Source organism: Pantherophis guttatus, chromosome 7, assembly GCF_059756535.1.
Source record: "Pantherophis guttatus breed Tessera chromosome 7, ASM5975653v1, whole genome shotgun sequence".
Lineage (NCBI taxonomy): Eukaryota > Metazoa > Chordata > Lepidosauria > Squamata > Colubridae > Pantherophis > Pantherophis guttatus.
In genome coordinates, this window is record NC_142069.1 from 37,063,040 (window position 1) to 37,076,716 (window position 13,677).

At 39.7% G+C, this 13,677-nt stretch overlaps 1 protein-coding gene across 2 annotated transcripts in view; it reads left to right on the plus strand.

Moving 5' to 3' along the window:
• Nucleotides 1-2,877: 2,877 nt before the first annotated feature.
• CDK17 (cyclin dependent kinase 17) overlaps nucleotides 2,878-13,677 on the plus strand; it is a 79,560-nt gene continuing 68,760 nt past the window's right edge. Inside the window, exon 1 of one of the 2 annotated variants that reach the window (XM_034403169.3) lies at nucleotides 2,878-3,314. The gene's annotated coding sequence lies outside the window, so the exon portion shown is untranslated. Of the gene's footprint in view, nucleotides 3,534-13,677 lie in introns of both variants that reach the window. The other variant, XM_034403170.3, reaches the window with a different exon arrangement.

Below are 13,677 nucleotides of genomic sequence, written 5' to 3' on the forward strand. Positions count from 1 at the left end.
TATTATAATCTATGAGATCAAGCCAGCCAAATGATAAATATGTAATCACTAAATGTATTCATGTGAACATAATTTTTATTTTTCACTTTAATTATCTTTATATTAAATAATTAAAAGGAATATATATTTTCAACTTGTTTGGTGAGCCAAGATCCTCATTTTGGTATACACTTTGATGAGACCTTCTGGTGTAATTTCTTAACAAGGGACCTTCAACCTTTATATAGCTTAAAGCTTCACCAAGTCTAAATTCAGCACGAATTGAAATTTTAGAGGTGAGGGTGTTAATGAAGGACAACATCTGTTTCTGCCTTAGAAGTATGTAACCAACAGGTGATAGAATAGGACCAGAGCAGCATTATTATATGTTCCTCTGTCTTCTGGCCCTTGGCATGTCCCATGTGAAACCTTAATTGCCATCAGAGAGGTGCTGTTCCATCAAACATCAAGTGCCAGATCACAGGAAGTGATGCAACATTTAGCCTGTAGGAAAACATCTGAGATCATTTAGCTGAGGAAGCATGCATAAGGGCCAGGCTGTAGTCTGCCCTGCCTACAGAATGCATGAAATCACTCCACTGTAGTTTCATGTTGGTCAACCCAATGAAAAACAGCAACCAACAGACAGAAAATGCATTCTGGGTACATATTATTTCCTTTCATGTCCACAATTGGTCCTAGGGGGCTGTCACCTCTCTGTGGGTGCACACAATTGTCTTCAGGGTAGAGAACTAACAATTATTCACAATAGCAGGCTGCCATTGGGAAGAATGTGCTTCCTAAACCAGCAAAGAACAGAATTTGAGGCTGGAGTACTAGTGACTGTGCCATGTTAACAGCCTTTTGCATGTTTCTTGGGAACAAGGACTACATGGACTAAGCACAAATGCTAGATCACTCTGGCATTAAATGTATATTTTTACTTCCAAGGAATGAAAAATATCACCCACATACAAGTCTGTGATCTCCATCCTCAGCCAACCACTCTTCTTGCACATGTATCCAAGGATCTGCCCATTGGTGTGATGTTAACAATGAACCTAGGGCAGTGATGATGAGTCTTTTGGGCATGTCAAAATTTCAAAAAATGCCTGTATTGACTCTGCTGGTGTGTAACATCACACACATCCTTGAACAACAGAGATCTTTTTGGAGCTTCCTCTCCAGATCCTCTGGAAGTCTCACGGGAGGGCCCTGCTCTCACAGGGCCTCTGGGTCCTGGAAAAATTGTGTAAGAATGCTCAGTAATTTTCAGACAGCTCAAAGGCTGTACGAGAGCAAGGCCTTCTCACAGAACTTCCAGAGTTCTCCAGTCTGGAGGCCTGGTATGTCAGCAAAAATTACATGGCATGTCACCTGTGACACATGTATCATAGGTCTGCAATTGACCTAGGGGAAAGTGTGATAGCATTTTCTGACTCTTGTAGAGAATCATAAAATGCTTGCGCATATGCATGTATAGAAAAAAACTCAAGACCATTTATGGGACATTCAAGTTCCAAGCAGCACAGCCCTTTCTTAAGAAGTCACACACAACAGAATGGGTTTTGCAACTAGCTTACCTGCAGGCTATTAATGCAGAGACTCTGAGGTACCAGTATCTCTCTCCCCACTTCTTTTTGATAACAGGGGGGGGGAAGCCTGCCAGTCACAGTGAAGGTGACTTGGGATTTGTAAAAAAAAAAAAAAAAAAAAAAAAAAACCTCACTTGTTTCACTAATCTGGCATTGAATTATCAGGGACATAATTTACTATGTAATTCACACCAGATTGAGCCAGGCATGTTCTACACTATAAGCATATCCTCTGAGGAACCATTTAGTATCTACCTGACCTCTATAGACCTCAAGCTTAACTGCATAGGCTTGAAATCAACATCAGAAATCCCTTTTCATTAGGTTAAGAACTGTTGCTATGCAAGCTTAAACCACCTCTTCTAAACACTTTGGGAAATATTTTATTGAAAAGCACTGTGGTGAGTATTGAATTTTAGCCAATAAAATAAGAAGCACACAGAAGTATATAAAATGTCCAGCAGAAAATATATGTTCCCAACTTCTTTCAATTAAACTGGTGTCCTTGATTGCACTGCACATTTTTGAGCATTTCAAGTAACTTTTAAAAATGAATTAGTTGAAGCCTTAACATACTGACTGAAGAGAAGGCTGGGATTTGGAAGAAAAACTTGTATTCAGATGTTTGAGTCTATGATCCTCATTAAAGAATGAAATAAGAAATAAAAGAAAGGAAAAAATAAATAAAAGAAGTCAGATATCTTATACAAAATCAGGGCTAATAGAAAAATGTTTAAATACAAGAATAAAACCTCAGAAGGGTCTATTGAAGCCATGTAAAAACATCAAGAGAGCATGAGAACCTGTAACTTGAATTTTTGTATTTTCATCAGGAGCAATCACAAAACATAAGTCTCTCCATTGTATCGTAAACTGAGATTTCAGACTCAAAAATTTCACTCAAAAATATTCACATATTTTTGAGTGGGGCTATGTGATGTATAAAAATAAATGTCCATATCTCTGCTGATTTTAATAGTTCCTATTCAAACACCTTCAGCAACCCTTAATTTATAGGTAAGGTACAGAATGGAAACATGTATATATTAAAAAAAAAAACAAATGCTCTTCGAATTAGAAACAGGTATAATACAGGGGTTGTTCCCGGCAAACAGACAGGAATATGTAGGTAAAATATCGTAGTGGTAAAGTCTAAGTATCTAATCCCAGTCCGGATTTCCTTCAGCGAAGGTTAAGTGTTCTAAAGAAAGACTACTTCAACTTTAAATTGGAGTCGGGGAAGGCCGTGGTCCCGTATAGGCAGCAGCAGAGGCAGCAAATCACTCGCCAGCCGCTAGCTGTCGCACTGGTTCGGGTCTGCGCTGCGGCTGCTTCGCAGGGATCTGGTGCTCCTGGGCGGCCGCTCAGTCGTTCTTATTTGGCAACTACGCGTAGGGCGGCGGAGTCGTTAGGCAGCATCCGGAGTCGTTCCGTGGCCGAGCAAAGGAAGTAACGCCGCGACAGCAAAGGCCGAACGGTGCGATCCCTGATCTAGTTGGCGGGAGGTGGGGGGGAGCAGCCATGTTGGCGAGGGGCATAAAGTGACTCTTTGAGCCGGGAAAGAGCCGGGCAGAACAGGAAGCGTGTTTGGGGCGGCGGCATTAGCTGGCGCGGGCTCGCCTGCGGAAGAAGAGGAGGCGGTAGCGGTGCAGCGGAGCCAGCGAGGAGGGAGCTCGAAAGGCTGAGGCAGGACGAGGACCGCCCCGGCGCGGCAGAGATTCGGCGCGGCTCCTGCTGCTGGTGAGTTCAGGGCTGCTCATTGTCTGCCGTGCGCGCAGGTCAGGGGCCTGGCCCGAGGCGAGAGGGCGACGGCGCGGCTTCCTTTCAGCCCCGAGAGGGAGCAAAGTGGTGGGGTGGGTTTTCAGCGAGCTGCACCGGTCGGTCTCCGGTGGCTGGAGATGTGCTTGGGAGAAATTGGAGAGGCGGAAGGACGACGTCCGTGAAGGATCCACTCTTTTGGTACGTGTGAGTGGATGGGCTTTTTAAAATTCGGGCTCTGCTGAAACCGAATATGATAGCACCACCCTAACAAAAAAAAAAGAGCTTTAGAGTCCTTCGACTTCGTTTGTCACCCATTATCCTTCCCTCGGGGTGCACGAGAGAGGATAGTCCGGACCGGATGGTAATTGCGCATGAGAGATAGGACGTAGTGAGAAGGCATTTCTTGGCTTTACAATATTTCGCTTCTGTTTTCAGTGTTAATTCCTGGATGGGAGGAAGGAAAAGGGGCTTAATAGTAAAGAATTGATTGCCCTGATTTGAACTATTCCTGCTTTCCGGGCTCTGTGCATCGGTTCACCGAGAGTATTAAGGTTGTTGGTAAATGGCTTTTCAGCTCAGTGTCAATTCTGTAAAGCTGTACAGGGATGAAAGCAGGAACAGCATATTAAATATTATTCTCTCTCCCTCCCTCCCTCTCTCCCTCTCTCTTTCACGCACACACACAGTTCGTTTTGATAATCATCAATCACTATCTGATGTTGATGTTTAATAAGATTTGATATGTGCATACCATGCAGGTCTGGTTCCTCTAAGATCTGCTTTGTGTTTTTAATTCTCAGAGGATGGTAACAATTTTTTTTCTCCTGACAGTTTTCCTGTATCTCATGCAACATGTTTAAAATATCTATACATTTATAGTTCTGTTTACTTCAACAAGCCATTTTGAGAGTGCTTTAGCCATATCTTCTCACTGCATCTTTCCCCTCTCTTTAGGTTCCTCCTAAAGCAGTCTTAAAATGACAGGATATAAGGCGTACACTGACCCTGAACCCCTTCCTTTTTAAAATTGGTATTATCACAGATTCTGCATAAACAAAATAGCTTATTCTGGGAGAATGGCCTACTTGGTATGAATCACCATTTACAGTTTTGTGGGAAGCAATACAGTGTGGTGTTTTCAGAAATGAATTAGCTTCTTTTTGCTCCCTGGCTAGCCTTATTCTTCTTCTTGCAAAGACTATTCAAGTAGCTTAAAACACATTTGGCATGTTGTTTACAACAGCTACTATTTGCCAGTGTTCAGTGGGCCATAAGGATGAGACAAGGCAGAAGATGTAGCCAAATCATTCTATTTGGACTTCTTTTACCCTTATTTTTGTTACATGGTGTAAGTGTACATGTGTAAAAGTAGACATCTGAATGCACAGTTTGTAATAAATATTAAATGATTTGAAAAATTGTTAATTAAGGGAGGACATCAAATCTCTGAATTGTCACTCAAGTTCAAAGTTTATTCTTTAGTATTTCTACCTTTTAAAAATAACTCTATAGGTTATTTCAAATAGGTCATATGCTTTTAGCTTAGAAAAAAGGCAGATAAAATACATACAATTGTACAGGGCATTGTGAAAGTAGACAAACTGTTTATTATTTCTTATTACAATATACATTGTGTCCTTTCTCTAGGAGCTCAAGGTGGTGAAGATGGGTGTTGCCTGTTATTTCTTTCTCCCAACAATTACCATATGGAGGGAGGTTGAGTTGAGAAATGACTGCCCAGTGGAAGAAACAATGTACATTAGAAAGCTGTGACTGGCTGTAACTGCACCCTTTTTACAACCCTTATTTATTTTGCATAAAGTGAAAGCATTGAATGCTATGAGCTTGATACTTAAACTTTGTCACTGAGCAAGGATCTGAATTCATCTTTTCAAAACTGCATCTATTATTTGTTGCAGTGTACTGGCCCCTTGCCATTTTTTCTTCAATTTACCGCAAAATTGAATGTGCAAAAAGATTTTTCACTAACTGCTCTAAAGCTCTAAAAAGCGCTCAATTTGTTTTCTTGAACAGAAGACAATGATGAGAAGTGGAGGATAAGATTCCCAAACTACACAAAAAAGCATATGCGGTACTTTTAAAAAATGAAAAGTGATTAATGGTCAACGTTTACTAGTGCAAGTACCATATTTGTTTAGGACTAATGCAAGTAAAAAGTTATGGTCTAATGGTTAGCTCAATGCCATCCTATGCATATTTGCTTGAAAGTAGATCCCTTTATTCAGAGAAGCTTATTCCCCAATAAAAATGTTTTGAATACTTCACTGTTAGTGTGGTGGATGATTAATTCACAGAGCAATGTATACACATCCACTTAAAGTAAAGCTCTACTTTTTCCCAAGCAGGATTCAGACTTGCAGACTCAGGTTGCTAAAGAAAATATATGAACTCATATTGATTGGGTCATATTTCATTTCATTGACTAGTTTTGCCTGTTTAATTCTACTTTATTTCATTTATCGTATGCTACAGTTACATTTTTCTAGAGCTCTCTTACCTTTCTGAAACTCCCATTTTTGTCTGCATCTGATTATCCCATGTTTCCTTTCTCATTTTCATCTTGCCTTTTTTCTTTGTGGTCTCTTAAGGAGCAGCAGAATCTATTTGCCTCATTCCCTTTTGGCAGCTGCTTCTCCCAGATGAGTTTCTTTTTTCTCTTAGGATGGCTTTTATGACTAATCTAACTAGATGTTAGGTTCTTGCACCTTTTTGAGTTGTTGGAAACATTTGGAATTGTGAGGTAATATATGGATACTTTCCCAAAATGACTGCAGTGGCAATCTTATTTTGCCCAAGACAAACTGATGAGTTTACCCTTTTCCCTTTCCAGAATCTTTGGGTGCTTTTTATCTTGGCAATGCACTTTTTTTTCCAGATCATTTCCAGTTACAGCACTTATTGCATTTACATTATACAAGAATGCCTCCTGGTCTTGTACAGGCACCCAAAGCATTTTTTATGATTATGCATTTGGTTTTGTAATCTACCACATTTCCATTTCTTATTTTTAATGACATGCTTTCAACGGTCTAAATGTGCCCAATTTCCCCCCTCCCTCCTCAAAGTTGAGGATCTTTGAAACAGATACTAAAATATGTAGAGGACACAATAACGTCGTGAAGCCATATGCCAGTGGTCGTAAACCTGAATATTGCCTTCAGCAAAATGGGAGTATTGCTTTGTAGTGGTTCCAGATCTAGGTCTCAGCCAAATACCTTAGAAGGCTGTAATAATTGAGGGAATCAAATGTTGTGGAGAATTGCACCATAGCTAACAATGATATATAAACTAGGTCCAATATCTGTCTTGGGTCATCAACCCAAGGCTGGTTTCATGGATAAAACTGTTTACAGGGCAGTCTACTGCAAGAGATTGAAGTAGTATAGTTTGTTGTAAGCTAGAATTCAAAACAATTCAGATAGTTTCATATAAATGCAAGTTACAAAGTCTGTGTTATAGATTCTATGTGAATGAAACTTTTTTTTGGTGTAATGCTCAGTACAGTTGAACATCTGCAAAAAACCAAATTCTTTGATGGAATTCATCTTGATAGTATATTCCTCCACCCACCCACCCCCCAATGCTTCGTAATGTAATTTTTTTTAATTTCCATTATTATACACTGACCTATGTTTTAGTGTGATATTTGAACACAGCTTTTAATTGACAATAAGAAAAACTTGTGGATAAATAAAAGCATGTTTTTCATATGCTGAATTCAGTTCTAAACCTGTGAACTATTTTTTACAGATTTTAAATGAACAACAAATTGAAATATAAAAAATAATACTGGAATACTGATTGCTTTAAGAACTGACACAAAGCTGTGGTTATCTTTAAGTTTGGTATTTATGGTAACTAATAATTTTGTTCTTTTACATTTTCATTTTCATTTTTGAGGAGGGTTTGTTTATGATGTCATATGTTGTATTGCTTATAAACAAAAGCGACAGATGAAAATTTGATTTTATTAGTGGTTTTTAATTTTTTCAACAAAACATTTCAGATGATAACTTATATTTGCTTTGTCCTGGCCAGTTTTTCAGACTCTAAATAACTTCTGTCATTTCCTTTAAATTCTCTTTATTGGCAGCACAAGTTTTGTTAACCTAGACACGACCCAAATATCCCTTTATAAAATATTCTGCTTTCAAACATTTTTCTTCACTTATTTTTCCCCATTTATATTTTGTTGATACATTTTACTTAGTACTTTGCATTTATATCATGTTGTTTATTTGGATATATTTTTGTAATATTTTCATATAATAAGTATTAGGAGATACAGTAAAGTGGTTAATCAACTTACCATAGCGCAATAATAGTTACTGCTCTAGATGGTACCGCAAAATAATTAGAAGTAATAAACTTCTTTTTCTAATTTCTTATACGAAAATTATTTCTTTTTCTTTGAACATTTGCTCTTCTCTTAATGGAGTTGTCAATATTTAAACAACTGTAATCTCATGGACTACATTTTGATTAGCAAGTCTCATCACACAGAATATTCTTCCATTCATTAAGACAATGAAACAAGCTAAATGCTACTCTCTTTTGTTTTTGTGCCTTGTTACTTTTATCTGACTGTATCCTGCTCACAATTCTTGGACCTTATTCCTATTTAGATAGGGTTTTCAAACGTTACCCTCATATTATAAATAGTTCATTATGATGACAAATTTGTTCCCTGCAAGTCCTGATGAATGCTGCAAAAGGCAAGAATACCAGAATTTTTGAACAACTTATCTCTATTACTAATATTTGACTGAATCCATTTGTTCAGTGGTAGCGTAGTTGTCTATGACTATAGGTGTAGAATACTACAGTTAAATCTCATTTTAAACAATCAGACAACCACCTTGCAAATTCTAAATTAAGCTGTGAGAGTCCAGTTTGTTTGTTGACCAATTTCCCACACACAAAAAATGCTTGCATGAAGCAGAATGAAGACCATCCTTCTGAATCCCAGCTAGCTTTCTCTTTTTATTTTAACTTTCTGATATCATTCGCTTATCTCCTTTTCCTTACAGTTATTGTAATACGTTTCTCCTTTTCTTTTGAAACAGCTCAGTATTCTAGCTGGTCTGGTGCAACCTACTATTTGAAATTATATTGCAGGGTTCATTATGGGCTATTCTTGTGCAGATAAGGATGATGATAATATACCTAAATTAAAATGATCAAAATCTCATGCAAGAATCTCTATCTTGTGAAATATTAGTCATTCTCAAATATTTATTTTTAAAATAATCAGTCTAATAGAGTGACAGATGCTATGGCATTCATGGTGCTTCTCCCTTTTTTAGTCTCTTAGTTTTGCCTTGTACAAGTGATTGCCTTCTCCAGGAGTGTTAGGAGGGGTATCAATGATCTAAAGATGGTAAGCACAACTGGACAGTCATAGCTCTCCTCCTTTATATGTGTATATTGTTGCATTATATGCTTGTAACAAGGGGCAGGGCTTCGATCACCTGGTTGTGCTCAGCATTTTGACATATTTGACCCCTCCCCCCTGCAGATACCCCCTGTTTTCCTGAGGTTTATAGCTAAACAAGGATTTAAACCATGGGCTTTGGTCCACTTTTGTTTTTTCTTTCATTAGCTATTGTTTTTCCAAAGTGAGTTGACGTGCTCACAGTATTGTTCATTTAATCTTGTTTCAGCCATTCTCAGAGTCTACTACAAAATCTCATCAGTGTAAATCATACAATTTTAAACTTTTTTCTTTCCTCGACTCGTTTGGAATATAAACACTGTATTTTATTCATTCTGACTTGGGCCTTTACCTTGGCTAAATCTACTCTGTGGAAAAGAGCTATGGCTTTTTACCACCTTTTTTTTACTGTGTGTGAAGTTAATGAGATTACCTCCTATGAGTCAGCAGGAATGTATAATTTATTTCAGAGTTCAACAGGGTGGATCAAGAGGTGAAATTTACTGCTCTGTTACGGAACTTGTTTCCTAGCCTTCCAGATTCTTGATGTAGATCTTTCTTTCGTTCTTTCTCCTTTCTTTTGGAATCTCTATCATTTTGATGTACAATAATTTAAACCCACTGTGATAAAATAGCACATTGCATTTTCAACTGGAAGACCCGAAACTATTCTGATGTTATCACCAGTCTCGCAACTAATCTTGCTCATATTTTGTACATCAAACATTAAACATTAAAATAGGGCAAAGATCCTTCTTGGAGGCTGGGAATTGAAACTTAGTCTCCTGGTATTCTAAAGGACTGCAGAAGTACATATATTGGTGTCATAAAAAATGAGGGTTATTTTCCCCCCTTCTCTCTCTGACTCTTTCCTGAGGCTTGTCAGGTAAGGGAAATTAGAGGCTAGGACTAATATCTTCTGGGAGTGCATGGAATTGCATGGAAAAAATCTGTCTCTCCAACATAAACAGTCCCTTAACACAACCTAATAGGAATATTCAGCTAGGCATCAACATCACAAGCCCATTAAAAACAGATGTTTCGCGTGCTCTTCTAAATACCTAGACAGTATATTTTAAGGTTTTGGAACCACCATGGAGGAATTCTGACTGCTGGCCCATACAACTCTTACTTCCCTTGCAGGCAGAATCCTAAGCATTCCATCTAGATCAGGCCTGACAGGATGGGCAGATTCATTTTAGACAAGGTGTATTAAATGGATTTTCATTGCTCATTGCTCCTAACAAAGCTGACTCCCAGTGATTTACAAAACAACTCCCAATAAAATATAGCAAATATAAAGCTGGTAATATTATACAACCATAATTAATAAAGTTAAAAACAAAAAGGATAGAAACATGGCATCAATATTTAAAAGTCCAATATATACCATTAAAATAAGGTCATTGTGGGAGAAAATCTAACATAGAAAAGCAAGTTTAAAATTTTCTTAGAACACAGACAAACCAAACTGGGGAAAGGAATTTCTTGGTGTTGGCATTACCACCAAAGGCATGTACGGTTAGCCAAACTAAGAAACCAGAATTGTGGTACTAATACTTTTGATATAACATTGCAGAAACAATCTTGCAAGTCTGGATGCACTTTCCCTCTACCCTCCCTTTATCTTTGTGAGAACTAAATACAGTCTTGCCTGAGGCACTTACTCAGATTACAGTTTTGCCCCAACCTCAAGATTTCTTTTATCTGACAATTGTCTTGGTAGCAGCTCTTCCTCTTTTTCTTCAAGGCAATTCTTTCTGCCTGTTACTCTTACCTCTGTAGTGGTATGTTTGTTGACATCTTCTCAGAACAGCACACACTAAGCATCTTCTTCAAAAAAAGACATCCTAGGCCACACTTCATATAGAAGAAGCTGTTTGTCCAGTTAAGCAGGGTCCAAACCCACTAGGGATTTGGCATGTTGGCTTGTACCGTATTGTTCTAATATATTTCTTCCCACAACCTTCATTCATATAATTTTATTTTTCTGAAGGATTTTTATTCTTTTAGCAATCTATTCTTTCTCTTTTCTTGTATTTATGTATGTAATTGCCATGCAGCATCTCTTTCTCATTTCTTTACATTTCATTCTCAGTCCTACTTTTTATTTGTCCTTTGCAGATCTGAGGAATGTTGCTGTTCATTCTGCCCAAATTGTAAGATAATCGTTTATTTAGCCATTCATCAGCATATGGATAAATAAATATGGTCAGAAACCTCTCAATAAAAGGTGCAAAGTAACAGCTGGCAAGGCAACTTTCCTGAGGCTTCCACACCCTTGAGGGCATGAGCAAGTGTCCCATCTCTTGTTCTCCACAGGCATATTAGAGCAGGTATATAAACAAAACAACGTTGATGGCAATATGCAAGTTTAATCTGAAACAAACCATATTCAAATCAGGGTGGATAAAAATCAATGATTTTTTTAAAAAAATCAAAAAAATCAGATTTTTTTTATTTAAATCGGATTTTTTTGATTTTTATCGAATTTATTTTAATAAAAAACTTTTGGGGTAAAAATCTATCGTAAGATAGTTTTCTATTTAAGATACATGAATAATTTAGTTTATTCAGCATGAAATGGAGCTTAGTTATGTAGCATGAGGCTGTATATTCTGCAACACTGGGACTTGGTGAGTCAACAGTGGGTCAAAGGAGTAGCAGACATGATAGTTACTCTTTAAAAATTATGATTTAAATCGAGTTGATTTAAATCAAGCCTTTTTACTAGTGATTTAAATCATGATTTAAATTGTGATTTAAATCAACTCGATTTAAATCAAATCCACCCTGATTCAAATATCCAACTTTAAACCACTCAGGACTTGATAAAAGGTAAAGGTAAAGGTTCCCCTTGCACATATGTGCTAGTCGTTCCCGAAACGGCGGTGCTCATCTCTGTTTCAAACCTGAAGAGCCAGCGCTGTCCGAAGATGTCTCCGTGGTCATGTGGCCGGCATGACTAAACGCCAAAGGCGCACAGAACTCTGTTACCTTGATAGCCTGTAGCAAAAGTGATGTATGCTGTCTCTTCAGATTGCTGCATTTGGACCAACTCGTTATGGGCGCAGGACTGAAAAAAACTGGATCACCATTGAATGATGATAAAGAGATAATAGAACATTGTAACCTATTTCTATTTTCTAAAAGTCATAAGGATACTTGCAGCCTACATTTAGTAGTTCTGCCTAATATAGATAGCATAGTTTAAACTAGGTCCACATATTGCACTACTAAGCCATAATGCTATTTGTTTTGTTTTATTTAACTATATAATGAAAACACAGTTATTGTAATGTATATCATGATTTGTAGCATAGCATTTTTATGTTAAGTCTTAATTCCTCATCAGTAGTGATTTATTAAATCAGGGCTGCCAACTCCCAACCCGCGGCCAGATACGTCATGCGCTGACCACACCCATGCCCAGTTTAGTGAAGGGGGAAAATTTGACACCCCTGTATTAAATGAATGTATGTGTGTGTGTATACATAATGATTATGTATATATAATATATATATATTATATTATGATATATATATCACTTCCCCGCCACCTTGAAGGAGGCGGTGGTGAGGCCCCTCCTTAAGAAGCCTTCCCTGGACCCGGCTGTTTTAGTGAATTATCGTCCAGTCTCCAACCTTCGGTTTGTGGCGAAGGTTGTTGAGAGTGTGGTGGCGCGACAGCTCCCCCGGTACCTGGAGGAAACTGTCTATCTAGATCTGTTCCAGTCGGGCTTCAGGCCTGGGCACAGCACGGAAACGGCATTGGTCGTGTTGGTTGATGATCTCTGGAGGGCTCGGGACAGGGGTTGCTCCTCTGTCCTGGTCCTATTAGATCTCTCAGAGGCTTTTGATACCATCAACCATGGTATCATGCTGCGCCAATTGGAGGGGTTGGGGTAGGGGGCACCGTGTTGCGGTGGTTCTCCTCCTATCTCTCTGACTGGTCGCAGTTCGTGTTGACGGGGGCCAGAGGTCGACCTTGAGGCACCTTGTGTGTGGGGTGCCGCAAGGATCGGTTCTCTTGCCCCTTTTGTTCACATAATGTGAAGCTGCTAGATGAGATCATCCGTGGTTTCGGGGTGAAGTGCCATCTGTACGCTGATGACACTCAGCTGTACATCTCCACCCCGGACCACCCAACGATGCCCTTGATGTGATGTACCGGTGCCTGGAGGCTGTGCGGATCTGGATGGGGAGAAACAGGCTCAGGCTCAACCCGTCCAAGACCGAGTGGCTGTGGCTTCCGGCATCCCGATATAGTCAATTGACGCCATCGCTGACTATTGGGGGCGAGTCGTTGGCCCCCACAGAGAGGGCTCACAACTTGGGCGTCCTCCTGGATACACGGCTGTCTTAGAAGAGCATATGACGGCTGTGGCCAGGGCGGCTTTTTATCAGGTTCGCCTGATCCGCCAGTTGCGTCCCTTTCTGGATCGGGATGCCTTACGCACGGTCACTCATGCTCTCGTCACATCCTGCTTGGATTACTGTAATGCTCTCTACATGGGGCTCCCCTTGAGGAGCACCCGGAGGCTCAAGCTGGTCCAGAATGCGGCCGCGCGGGTGGTTATGGGGCGGCTCGGCGCTCCCATGTAACACCTCTCCTGTGCGAGCTGCACTGGCTCCCGGTGGTCTTCCAGGTGCGCTTCAAGGTATTGGTTACCACCTTTAGAGCGCTCCATGGCTTAGGACCCGGGTATTTACGAGACCGCCTTCTGCCACCGATAGCCTCCCACCGACCAGTACGCTCCCACAGAGAGGGGCTCCTCAGGGTGCCGTCGGTCAAACAATGCTGACTGGCGGCCCCCAGGGGGAGAGTCTTCTCTGTGGGGGCACCTACCCTCTGGAATGAGCTGCCCCCAGAGATATGGCGGATCCC